We start from the raw sequence: 13,527 nt of genomic DNA on the forward strand, positions 1-13,527 counted from the left end.
ATAAAGAGGGATGGGTTATGGGATCCACAGGTGATTGCAGGCAGGGAGCAGGGAGTACTGCAGGGAACAGGGATTGCAGTGCTAGGAACAAGACTGAGGGATTGAGTCTGGAGGAACAGAGGGAGGAGAAGGTCTTCTGGCAGCCTACCTAGTTTTCTGGCAGGCATGGCATGTGGTTTAGCAGCAGGTGCCTTCTGGAGCTAGTGGCTTGGATACAATGAGTGGCTAGGAAGGGATGGTCTGTGGGATCCATAGGAGATGTGGGCAGCTGGTGTTCTGTTGCAGCTCTAGGGACTAGACTGGGGCATTAGGTCTGGGGAAACAAAGAGCAACCTAATGAATTTATTTAGGAATGCTTATAAAGAGCATGGGTGAGGGGCCATAGGAACCTCACTGATGATGTCTCTCTCTTCCCCAGCAGCCATTAACTGACTACAGAGCCTCGGGGAGTGGGGCCTTAAAAGCCCCATCACTCTAAGACAGAGTGTTGATGGGCCCAATCTTATGCAGGCCTTGTACAGGTAATCACACATACTGAGAGTTCAGGAATGAGAGGGCCTGGACAGCATACTACAACACTCCTCCCCTTCCTCCAGCTTTCAAATTCTCCACCTCCTCTTCCATATTTCTTGGACTTTGGATGGGGAGGAATAGATGTGGTTGAGTTGCTTGTTCTTGGAACTTTGATCAGTTATGAGTCTCCGTAGTAACCACCCATTGCAAAAAAAAAAAAAAAAAAAAAAAAAAAAAAAAAAAAAAGTGTCTCAACCAAAACTGACAATGACACTAATATACAGACAACATGTTGAAAGCAACTGACCTGGAATATCAGGAGCCCCACCTCTTAAAGGTTTGACTCAGAAGAACAGGATCCTACCAGTGAATCCTGGCAGTCACGGCAAATCATGTCCAACCACAGCAGCCTTCACACCCTAATGATTATCCACATTCATCTCCTTATGGCCTGGGCTGAAGCTGTCACTGCTCATTGAGGTCCCAATGCTACATGGAACAAACTCTTAACAGTCACAAGAGGAGCCCTGGGGTTCCTAGACAATTGCCTGGACTCCCATGGCAATAAATAAATTTCTATAATCGGCACTGAAAATAGCCATACAAAACTATTTAATAAACAGGAGAAAAAAGAAACAACAAAGCCACACATAGAAACAACTAATAACTACATAGATAACACTTAGTTTCTCTATGATCCCTACACTTCATATTAACTTTCATAATCTTTAAAACTGCTGAATTATAATCTATATTATAACCCCAGATATGCGACCCTCTTTTCCACAGCCACAGGTTGCAGTTGAAATCTTCGCCTTGGTAAAATGGCTGTATGTGACACAGCATAAACCTTTCTGGAAGCTCACAAGTGTCTTAGACCATGCATGGTTACTAAGTTGACAACACATCTCAAAGCATTCCTTTCCTACCTTCATCTTTAATGTAATTGCCACTGGATCACCATATTGTCATGACTGGTCTCATTTTTCTTTTGACATTTTCAGTAAGGATGAGAAGGAAAAAACAATAGTTTTAGCTCCAAGTTTAAAAAAAAATTTTAAAAACTCTCTCACACCAAAATTAGTAAAATCAGAAATAAAAAGGAAACATTACAAAAGATACTGAGGCAATTCAGAGAATCACAAGGACATACTTTTAAAATCTATATTCCAATAAGCTGGAAAATATAAAAGAAATGGATTAATTCCTAAATATATCTAGATATTTATAGCCTACCAAAAATAAATCAAGATGAAGTAAGTAATTAAAATAGACCCATAAGAACCAATGAGTTAGAAGCAGTAATTAAAACTCTTCGAACTGGAAAAAGCCCAGGACAAGATGGATACAATACAGAATTCTACAAGACTTTCAGAAAACTAACACCGATGCTTCTCAAATTATTCCGTAAAATAGAAAAGGAAGAAACATTTCCAAATTTTTTATGAGGCTTGAATTACCATAATACTAAAACCAAAGATCCAACAACACAGAAAATTATAGGCCAATCTCCCTGACAACCAAAGTTGCAAAAATTCTCAATAAAATACTTGCAAAGCAAACGTAGGAACACATAAAAGATATCGTCTACCATGATCAAGTCCCAGTCGGAAACCAATAAATGTAATCCACTATATAAACAGACTAAAGGACAGAAACCACATGATCATCTCATTAGATGAAAAAGGGCCTTTGATGAAATTCAGCATCCCTTCATGATAAAGTTACTGGAGAATCTAGGGATACAGAAGACATATCTCAACATATTATATGCAAAGAATTCACAACACTAAACATCAAGAAAACAAGTAACCCAATTCAAAAATGAGTGATGGAACTAAACAGAGTTCTCAAAAGATGAAATACAAGTGTCTGAGAAACATTTTTTAAATGTTCAGATCTTTAGCCATCAGGGAAATGCAAGTGGAAACTACTTTGAAATTTCATATTACCCCAGTCAGAATAACCAAGATTTATTCAATAAATAAATAACAGCAGATGCTGTCATGGATGTGTGGAAAGGGGAATACTTAATTTACTGTTAATGGGGATGTAAACTGGTATAGCAACTATGGACTCATTGTGGAGATTGCTCAAAAAGCTGGAAATAAATTAATAGATCTACCACATGACTCAACAATTTTACTCTTGGAATTATACCCCAAGAATCCTATGTTGCATTATAGAGATACTTGATTATCCATGTCCATTGCTGCTCTGTTCCCAACAGCTGAGAAATGGAAGCAGCCTAAATGCCCATCAAACAATAGATGGATAATGAAAATGTGATACATGTATGCAATGAAATACTATTCAGCTGTTAAGAAAAAAGAAGTTGACTTGTACTCATTCAAGATGGTGGCAACCACTGGTACCCAAGGGGCTGTAGGTCTGCTCTGAGGAGTCTGAGAGATCCATGAAGGCATCAAGGGAAAACACAGATGCAGAGAATGAGCTTGCAGAATGGGCAATGTCTCTGTAACAACAAGAAAAGGCAGGTATTATGGGAAGATGCTTCTGAAAGGTTGTTTCATGGTATTGGAAAAAAAAGATGGTGGAACAGAGCAGCATGTGCAATGGAGAGAAGCAGAACTAGAGATGCTTCAGTGACAGGTATGGGAGCCTGGCTGTGGTGGACAAAGGAACATGTCATTGCTGAGTAGGACCAGCCCTCGGGCCACCTCTTCGCTATTGACTAGGCCAGTGTGGCCACTGGACCCACAGGCCCAACCTATAGCATGGAACAGCTGCCATTGCTGCTGGAGCTGCTCACCCTTCTGAGAGGAGAGGACAGGGCCACAGCAACATAGACCTTCTCCCTAATATCACAGGCTATTGTCATGCTTCTTGGTTGCCCCCAAGAATTTGACAGTAAGATCCTACTACTGAAGACACCACATCCTTGAGTCAGGGACACAGGGAGATGAAGTAGGTACTGACGTGGAAGCTTCATCCCTACTAATAAGCTCTCATAGTGTTGAAGGTACAATACAATGCTACTGGAGGAGAGAAGTAATCATCAGTCTCACCTAGCTGTGAACCCTACAAACTACAGTCATGACTGATCTGGCAAGATATGCCTCTAGTGTAATAGTGGCGCAAGTGTTATGGGCATAACTGACACTTTCTGATTGGATGCAAGGCCTGATCCATGATGGAATCCATACCTGAAACCGTCATCAGTGGCAAAACCCTGTGGCTAGAAAGGTCATAGACCTAGGAGAGACCCTTGCTATTATTCTGCTAAATATTATTAAAACAACACCTAAAAACTTACTACTGTACTCATAGGTGAGTGCGTCTCTCAATTCTCATCAGAGCAACTTCTTCTTGCAATAGATAGTGATTAACAAAGAGACCTACACAAGGGCAATGTGCAGAGAATCAGAGACCGAAGAGTGACCAGTCCTGTGGTGATATTTTAATTGTGCTGAAATGTGATTTTATTTGTATGTTAATAAATAAAGTTTGCCTTGAGATCAGAGGTCACATAGTGAGGTCACCTAGTGAGTCATAAGCAGAAGTCCAGTGGTGGTAGCACATGCCCTTAATCCAATCACATGGCAGGCAGAGTCTCTGTGTGGTCAAGGACACAGCCCAAGCGTGGTGACATGAGCCTTTAATCCCAGTACCAACCACAGAGACCTGGAGGTCTGTACAGACAGGCAGTGACAAGGAAGTCATGTGGCTGGGCTTAGAGCCAATGAGAAAGCAGAACAGGAAGGCAATAAAAACACAAATCAGACAGGAAGAAGCTCTCTCTGGGGAAGCATCGGTGGCAAGGTGGTAGATAAGGTAGTAATGGCTCTCTGATCTCTTTGGCTATTACCTCTGTATTTGGCTCTGTGTTTCTTATTTATTAAGACTGTTTGAAATTTCGTCTACACAGCCATAAAAGAGACATCTTTATTACACCCTTCTTGCAAGGCACGTGGATCACTGTAAAAATAGGGGCTAATCATTGTAGGGGCCAGAAGTGGCAGATGACTTCAAGAAAAAAGTGTTTTTTCAGACAGAACAAGGCAGTCGCACATATAAATTCACATAACTGTGACAGTATATAAATATCTATGCAAACTCAATCTAGACAAAAAACCCAGGGCAGAGTGGGAGAAGATGGATGGACACAAAGTCCTATTCCTGGCTGAGGAGCCTTTGACATTTGATAGCTACTGGGAGAGATAAGTTAGTTATCTTTACAGATGTGAGTCCAGAAAGATAGACTAACCACCACCACCACCACACTCTAGGTAGCTGGTAAACACAAACTGGATTTGATTTTTTTTTAAGGAATACAACACTAAGTTGGGTGGTCAGGGAGTTAGAGGTAGATCTGGAAGGAGTTGGGAAAGAGATGTGAATATGATCAAAACATATTGTATAGAAATTTCAATGAAGAACAAAAATGTTATTTTAAAAATCCTCCTTTTCAGTCTCTCTTACACACTTAGGATTAACATTTTAAAGTTAAAATATTATAATAATTGACTTCCTAATTTTTATTTTAAAAGCAGAGTTCTGATGATATTCACCCATGGTCCTATAAGCAATTCTAAATACCTATGAAAGATGACATATGATGAGATATATGTATGAAGTATACATATATTTCACAAGTAATATTTAATAATAAATGCTGAAGATATCTGATTCATTATTATTATTGGGGAAACTTAACCAAGACCTAACAGGGTAGCTCCTCTCGGAACAGTTAACACCTCATTTATTTTGAAGTTTCATTTTCCTCCTTGGACAATATTTTTGCCTCAAGGAGAATAAGATGACCTCTGACCCCAATTTTCCTCTTTCAGTGGCAATGAAAAAGATATCAAGTGAACCCTTCCTCAAGTACACATCATGTGGAGACTCTGTTGCTATAGTGTTGGAAGGACAAGAACCCCTCGTACTTGGCTTCCCTCAGTTCCTTGAGCAGACTCTGAGGAACTCCAGAGACTGCTGGGAACTGCTGAGAGCAGCACCACAAATCCAGATCCAAGATCAGAGGTAGCCCCAAGCACACATCTTCCCTGCACGTGTGCTTGCTTAACACATGGTGTTTTTATTTCCACTTGGGATTAGTATTTTATATCTAATTCTGAGTTCCCAAATTATTTTTGAAGCACACATTTTGACTGTACTCAGCCCCCATGTTCATGTCCTTAGTTGACTCTGTGTGGCAGTGATGTTCCAAGTGACTCCTCAGCTGTAAATTTCCCCCATCTTATTTGCCAGATTGCTTACAGTCACATTTGTTTTATAGTTTATGACTTTAAATTGCATTTCCTACTTGGCCCTTTTAGCACTTGATGTGATGTCCACTGGCCAAAGTGAGGATGGAGGTTGCGCTGTCAGCCAGCTGGTTGAGCTTCAGCCACTACATCTCTTTAGGACTGTACCTCTGCTTATCATGCAGAGGGGACATTGTGTGCTGAAACATCACTTCTCAGTCCTTCTAACTCTAAAGTCTATTTTTTTAAAAGTCAGAATATACTCTCTTGTTAGATGTGGAGTATCTGCTGTAGCTTCTATCACTGAAATCTTGTCTTTAATATCATTAAACCTGAAAATGTTGGCTTTTTAATTTTTATAATGCCATGTATGCCTTGTATTTACATCATTTCTACCACTCTTTCTCCCCCTTCAATTCCTCCCATGTCCCCTATTATCTCTCAAATTCATGACCTCATCATCTTCTGTTGTTTTACACACACACACACACACACACACACACACACACACACACACACACTTCCATGCACATGTCCTACTAAACCCATGTAGTGTAGCTCTTATGTACATGTGCCAGGGACTAACCACTTGGGAATGGATAACCTTATCAGGAAGTTCATCCCTGTGGCGGGAGCTGGGAGGGGACTGATTTTCTCTCTCAAAGCAGCCATTGATTGCCTATAGTTCTCCATCCAGAGGTTAAGCTTTGTAAAACTTCCCCATCCACACTGGCATGTCACCAATAATGGTGTTGTCATTATTTGGGTCTTGTTTAGGTAACCACATAGTTGGGATTACATGGAGGCATTTAGTTACCAGAATTTATTAATTCAAGAGCATTAAAAAAGTACACTTAAACATGAAAGCCCCCAGAAAGGCTTATCTCATGATAGACTCGATTTACAAGACTTGGGGACATGACTCTTAGCCACTGTGCAGTTAAAATCTAACAAGAGAGAGAGAGAGAGAGAGAGAGAGAGAGAGAGAGAGAGAGAGAGAGAGACAGAGAGAGACAGAGAGAGACAGAGAGACAGAGACAGAGACAGAGAGACAAAGGAGAATGCCCAACCTCTTCAAGCCAGTCCTCCACATAACTTACCTAGGGAGTGACTATATAATTAAGTCACTCAAACTTTTTGTGCCATAATTACCCAACATTCTCTAATTTTATTTGTTTTCAATTTATCTCCAAAAAGTCCCTGGGAAAGCACAACGTCACTTTCTTCTGAGTGCCTGCTACTGTATGTCACGCTTTCAAAGACACATGTTGAGTACAGAGACCAAATAAGTGTATGTGACTATCCTCTGGGATTGCTAAGAAAGCAAGGGCAGATTTTCCAAAATCCAAATTGTTTACTAAGCAAACAGATGCATGTAGTATTAACTGCTCAGTCTTATCGTCATTGCAGAAGTTCCTGACTCCCAAGCCACAGCACCAGCTTTCTCTGAGAGCCTATTAGAAAAGCAGAATCCCAGAGGGCCCCAGGCCTGCAGTGTTAGAAGCCACAGTTTAACGTGACGGTTTGGGAATTCTGTGATTTGAATGTGTCTTCCCTAGATCTTGATGTCTGTTCCTGTGCAGGAAAAAGTGCCTCCCTTTACTTCATTTATAAACAAAAATGCCATTCCCATATTTCACATGAGGCCTCACCTTTTATTCCTTTTTCCTTTTTAATTTTTTAAAATTATCTTTTAAATTTACAATATATTTTGATCACAATCCTTCCCTCCCCAACTTCTCCTAGATCCTCCCTACCTCCATACTGGCCCAACTTCATGTTCTCTCAAAAATAAAAAAGAAAGAAAAACTACCAAAAATAAGACAAACTAAAAATAAGAAAATAAAAAAGACAAATAATACCAAAATAAAACAAAAGGCACACTAAAAAAAGTCATGCAGTCTGTTTTGTGTTGGCCAGCTACGCCTGGGTATGGAGCCTTCCACAGAGTGTGGTTGATGCTCTATTGGATAATACTGATTTTTCCTTTTCCCAGCAGGTATCAGTTGCAAACAACTTCTTTGTTAGTGGTGGGAGTTTATTTATACTTCCCATCTCAGTGCAGGGATTTGGTTTGGTTTGAACCTGTGCAGGTCTTGTGCATACGTGTATCAGTCACCTTGTTTCTTTGGAGTCATCCACTTCCTCTGGCTCTTGGAATCTTTCTATCTCCTTTTCTGCATAGATCCTTGATCCTTGAGGAGAGAGGGTTAATAAAGACATACCATTTATGGCTGAGTGCTCCAAAGTCTCTCACTCTCTTCACACTGTCCAGCTGTGGGTCTCTGATGAGGGTGAGTGATACTCTTATCTGAGTCCCAGCCTAGTGAGGCAGCTGTAGGTCCTGGCAGACAGAGGTTCTGTGAGTTGTCTGAGTCACAAGGGACTAGAAAGGGACTAGAAGGAAAGGTTAAGTGGGTCACCAGGAAGAACTATGGAGACCCTGGGTCTTCACCAAGAGGCTGAGTCCCCAGGGGATGGAAGGAGCTTTGGGCCTCAGTTTTTGAGCCTATCATAACGGGGTCAACAACTGAATTCGGGGAGCTCCAAAGTGCAACAGTTAACATTACCAATTTCACTAATTTCATATCAGTTATATTTTAAGATTTTTGCTTCCTCTGATCATCATTGAAATTCCTCAATATTTATTGATTTTCAAATGATTGGCATTGGAGGAGTTAATTCTGTAAGACACCAGTTGCTATTCCTTAAGACTATAACTTGTACTTCTTTCCTTGTATTTTAGGGTAGAAGGGACATTCAAACCAAGGGTACTTTGCCTATCTCCAGTGTTGACCAAAACAATAACTGTAATTATTTGGGACACATTTTTGAGACAGAGAGTGAGAAAGGAGAGTGAAAAGGAGGACAGAGATGCCAATGAATGCCTTTAATCCACTTTAGGCTCCTTTAAAAAGATATGTCTGCTGATGCTTTTTCAAATAATAGTTGATGTGTTGGCAATGCCAATGCCAAAATTGATATTAAAAAGCTGTACAGTTACTTAATTCCTGAGTCATTACTTAATTATTTTAACATCCATAAAGATATAAGTCCAACACCCTTTTTTTAGCAATTAGGAGATGGAGAGTTTGGATGAAAGTTTGACAATGTTCTAATCTAATGAAATTTAACAAGAGAAGTGTCTAGTAAAAGGGAAAGTACGATGATGCAACACCCAACAAGGCAAACTTTGAACCGTGGGATGGAACTTAATTTCAAAGATTTGTAAATAAATTAATGGCAATGGTAAACTTCTTTTTCCTATTTTACTTACTAACTCCTCCAAACCATCCTTCTGTATAGAAATAAGAATCATGTTAGATAAGATGTAGGGCTCCCCATGGGTAGGGAAACTAACAGAAGAGTTTCACATACACACATACTCCAATCCATGTAAGGATGTATTAAGAGTTTGGGACCATTCTGCCTCTAGAAAGTAGCCTTTAACTGTGAGTGAGATTCTGCATTGAACTCCAACCTCTGTCTGAGGTGGTCCTAATGCTTAATGTCACACCCATGCTGAGCAAAAACCAAGTAGTTTCTCTCTTGAGAGAAAGCTTTGTTTCTAAGCATGGGCAATTATTCACATACTCCTAGAACATTCTTTGCTACTGAAATTATCACTGAATAATAAACCTACAAGTTAGTGGTACCCAAAATCAAACAAAGCCCCCAAACAGCCATATTCCATCAGTACTGCTCCTTTACATCTTACAGGTTTTATACTTTTGTTCAGATTTGATTTACTATTTTGTTGTTAGATGATAAGGGTTTATGCCTACTTTTGTGAAAGTTGTCAAAATCAAGATGAAGCTGCTATGGTTAAATCTGGCTAAACAGAGGTGGGCCATGGAGGGAGGGTCCTCACTCATAGTTGCCTGTACCAGAAACTCTGGCAAAAGATTCCAGCAAACCTCAGCTTACTCAGGGTCACATGGGCGGCCAACTGGATAGACATTTATAGGCATTTATATCACACAGTCTCCACTAATGAACTGGCATCACCTCCCACAACAGACTCTGTAACCAGAGTTTGCTTTGCCTCACAGCAACTTACATAACCCTCCTAATTTTGCCTCTCAAAGCTCGACTTCCTTCTATAAGCCTGTAGGCTTGCCATGGCACAGATTCCCATGCTCTGCCTCTCTTGAATCAAATTTTGCCTTTGAAAAGCCCATTTCTCTGGGTTTCTTTTTAGGTCAACTCATACATATTTTAATGTTGTTTTAAACTTAAAAACTTCTCTATGTTCCTAAAGAAACATACAGAAGGAGAAGGAAGGCTAAATAACACTAAGGTTGTTTGTTAAAGCCTCAAAGTTATATTTACCTAAAATTATTCACAATATACATTGGTGTATGTGTATACATACACACATGTATGTGCACACACATACACACTCACATGTATAATACATATATGTCTTAAAGGAAGTTAAGCCACTCAGGCTGACATGCTCCTCACAAAAGAACATAGATTAACAAAAACCCTAGTACCAAACAGGAGAAACTTCCTCTCAAAGGGTTGGTGAGGGTAGTCCAAGCAACTCCAGAAGTGATATTGATTAATGATGTAGCCCCTGGCTGCTCAGAGGTTGAAGGTATGTGCCTACTGCTGGAGAAACCACACACTTAGGATACACAACTTGAATGACTCCAGCTGGATCTAGCCTGAAAGCCTCTTCCCTATTGTCCAGCTTCCATAGTGCCAGAAAACACTATGCATGCTGCCAAGGGAGGGAAACAATTAGACAGTCCTACACAGCTGCAGAACCTATGGGCTATGGCCATTGCCAGCATGATAAGGTATCTGTAAAGGTACAAAGTAGCCTTCACATGATGGTGACACCCAACAACTATCTAATTGGACTTAAGGTCCACTCAACAGGAGGGAAAGCGTGCTGGGTACTGGAAACCCAGCTGACTTCCCAGGACTATTGAGGTCATGAACCCTAGAAAAGAATCTACTACTGTCATTTTGCTAGAATGGTACAATTCCTTACTGAATTTTAAATCTTATCCTTATATCCACAGAAAGTTTAGCTACCACCCTTCATTGAAGAAGTCTCTCTTTACAGTAAATGGAGACTACCACAAAACTACAGCTGGACATAATCAGAGAGAGGTTAACAGTTTGGGGGGGCCCAGCCCCAACAGATGCATCTACATTATAGCTACTACATCTCTGTCTCAGGGATATCATGAAAAAAATTGGGGAGAATGAAAGAGCCAGAATACCAGGAAGTCTGCTGGGAACAATCTCTCCTAGAAATGGATGCATAAATCAGACCAGAACAATAGTAGTATCAATGGACATGTCAATATGAATGGAGAAAATTTCCCAGGGTACCACGTTTAAACAAAGAACTATCTATCTAACAAAGCTTCTATCTATTGACTGATAAGAGGAGAATTAGCCTCTCCTAGGGATGAGCTCTCTTACTGTGGGGGCCATGGGAGGGGTTGAGGGAGGGTAACTGGAAGTAGATGGAAGAAGGAAATGGAGGAAGAAGTGATGTAATTCTATTTCAAGTGAAAACATTTTTCGTTAAGAAAGAAAACATATGTATTCTTAGTGGGTTTGGCTTTTCATTTGGTTTCTCATACAGATCTATCTACAGGGCAGATCTGCCACCAGCAGCGGCTGTTTACCAGAGCAACTGCTGCAGCCTTACAAGTTGTAAGAATGGGCTCTAGATTACAGACAAATCTCTGTAAGTCTGGTTAAAGTGCTTCTTTCCTGAGACAGGAATCAACTCCTGATGCATGTAGGACTGTTAGCCTCGTGGGACAATCAGACAGCATTTCCTTACCATGCATCCTAGTTTGGTTTCTGTTGCAGTGATAAAACACCATGACCAAAAACAATATGGGGAGGAAAGGGTTTATTTGGCTTACAGTTCATCATCAAGGGAAGCCAGGGCAGGAACTCAAGCAGGGCAGGAACTGGGAGGCAGGAGCTAAAGCAAAGGCCATAGAGGAACTCTGTTTACTGGCTTGCTCTCCATGGCTTGCTCAGCTTGCTTGTTTATGTCACCCAAGAACACCTCCCCAAGGATGGCATCTTCCACAATGGGCTAACCCCCCCCCCCTTTTAAGTCATTAATCAAGAAAACACTCACATCATCTTGCATATAAGCAATCTAATCAAAGCATTTTGTCAATTGAGTTTCTCTCTTCCCAGTTGACCCTACCTTGTGTCAAGTTGAAAAAAATTAAAAACAAACAAACACCTAAGCAGCATCCATGCCACTTATACATGCTCCAGACTACAATGCAGGCTGACCAGCCACCACGACTGCATCTAAACAGAGAGCTTTGCAAAGTCAACTAAACTTCTCTGATGCCACCCGAAGTAGCCAAGGCCATTCAGTCAAGTTAGAATAAAAAATAAAGACATCTCCCCTCACTCATAGTGATAGTCTGACTTGATTCAAGAGCTCTCACCAGTTCCCCGCAAAAATGCTTCAACTATTCATAGTCCTTCTACAGATGAGACCAGTGTCCTGAGCTTATGCCAAAGATATAAATTTTGGTGCAGACACCTGAGCCTGTTGCTCAAGGTGTGGACCTTTTAGCCAATACTGTATCTATTACAATGGGGCCAAAGGAAGGATGCTGATTATAAACAGAGCTGAACAAGTCCCCAAGCAAGAAAATATGGTGTAACCTTTGCAAAGTCAATTGACTTAAAGGATAAATATAAAAGTACTAGAGATAACTTGTTCAAAGTGTTGCCAATAACATAAATGAAGAGGCTAGGGATGGCACCACCACTGCTACTGTTCTGGTGTGCTCTATGGCCAAGAAAGGCTTTGAGAGGATCAGCAAAGATGTTAACACACTGGAAATCAGGTGAGGTATAATGTTGCTGTTGGTGCTGCAATTGCTGGACTGAAAAAGCAGTCTAAACCTGTGACAACCCTTGAAGAAATTGCTCAGGTTGCTACAATTTCTGCACATGAAGACAGAAAAATGGAAACATCATTTCTGATGCAATTAGGTTGGAAGAAAAAGTGTCACAGTGAGAGATGGAAAAACACTGAATGATGAATTAGAAATCATCAAAAGCCATGAAGTATAATCAAGGATCAATACAACAAAAGGTCAAAATGTGAATTGCAAGATCTCTGTTACATGAAAAGAAAATTTATAGTATCCAGTCCATTGTACCTCCTCTAGAAATTGCCGGTGGTTATCAGAAGCTCTTACTCATAATCACTAAAGATGTTGATAGAGAAGCTCTAAGTTCACTACTTTTCACTAAAAGCTGGCCTTCTAGAACTGGTCAATTTCTATGCATCCCAGTCTTGGATTCACTAAAGTGTGCTAATATAGATCAGAAAATTGGTATAAAATTATTAAAAGAGTACTCAAAATCCCTGCAATGACTAAGAATTTAGATGTTTAAGGATCTTTGATAGTGAGACTATTCTGCAAAGTTCCTCTGAAGTTGGTTTTGATGTTATGCTTGATGATTTTGTGAACGTGGTGGGAAAGGGAATCATTGATTTAACAAAGATTGTAAGAGCTGTTTACTGGATGCTACTCTGTTCACTATGACAGAAATTATAATCACAGAAGTTCCTAAAGAAGAGAAGGACCGGGGCTGGAGAGATGGCTCAGAGGTTAAGAGTACTGCTTGCTCTTCCAAAGTTCCTGAGTTCAATTCCCAGCAACTACATGGTGGCTCACAACCATCTGTAATGAGATCTGGTGCCCTCTTCTGGCCTGCAGGAATATGTGCACTGTATACATAATAAATAAATAAATTTTAAAAAAGA

General features: G+C 40.3%; 1 pseudogene; it reads left to right on the forward strand.

Annotated features, from left to right (window-relative positions):
* Positions 1-12,205: 12,205 nt before the first annotated feature.
* LOC131912845 (60 kDa heat shock protein, mitochondrial-like) lies at positions 12,206-13,134 on the forward strand (annotated as a pseudogene).
* Positions 13,135-13,527: the final 393 nt, after the last annotated feature.

The sequence above is a fragment of the Peromyscus eremicus genome, chromosome 6 (genome assembly GCF_949786415.1).
Source record: "Peromyscus eremicus chromosome 6, PerEre_H2_v1, whole genome shotgun sequence".
Lineage (NCBI taxonomy): Eukaryota > Metazoa > Chordata > Mammalia > Rodentia > Cricetidae > Peromyscus > Peromyscus eremicus.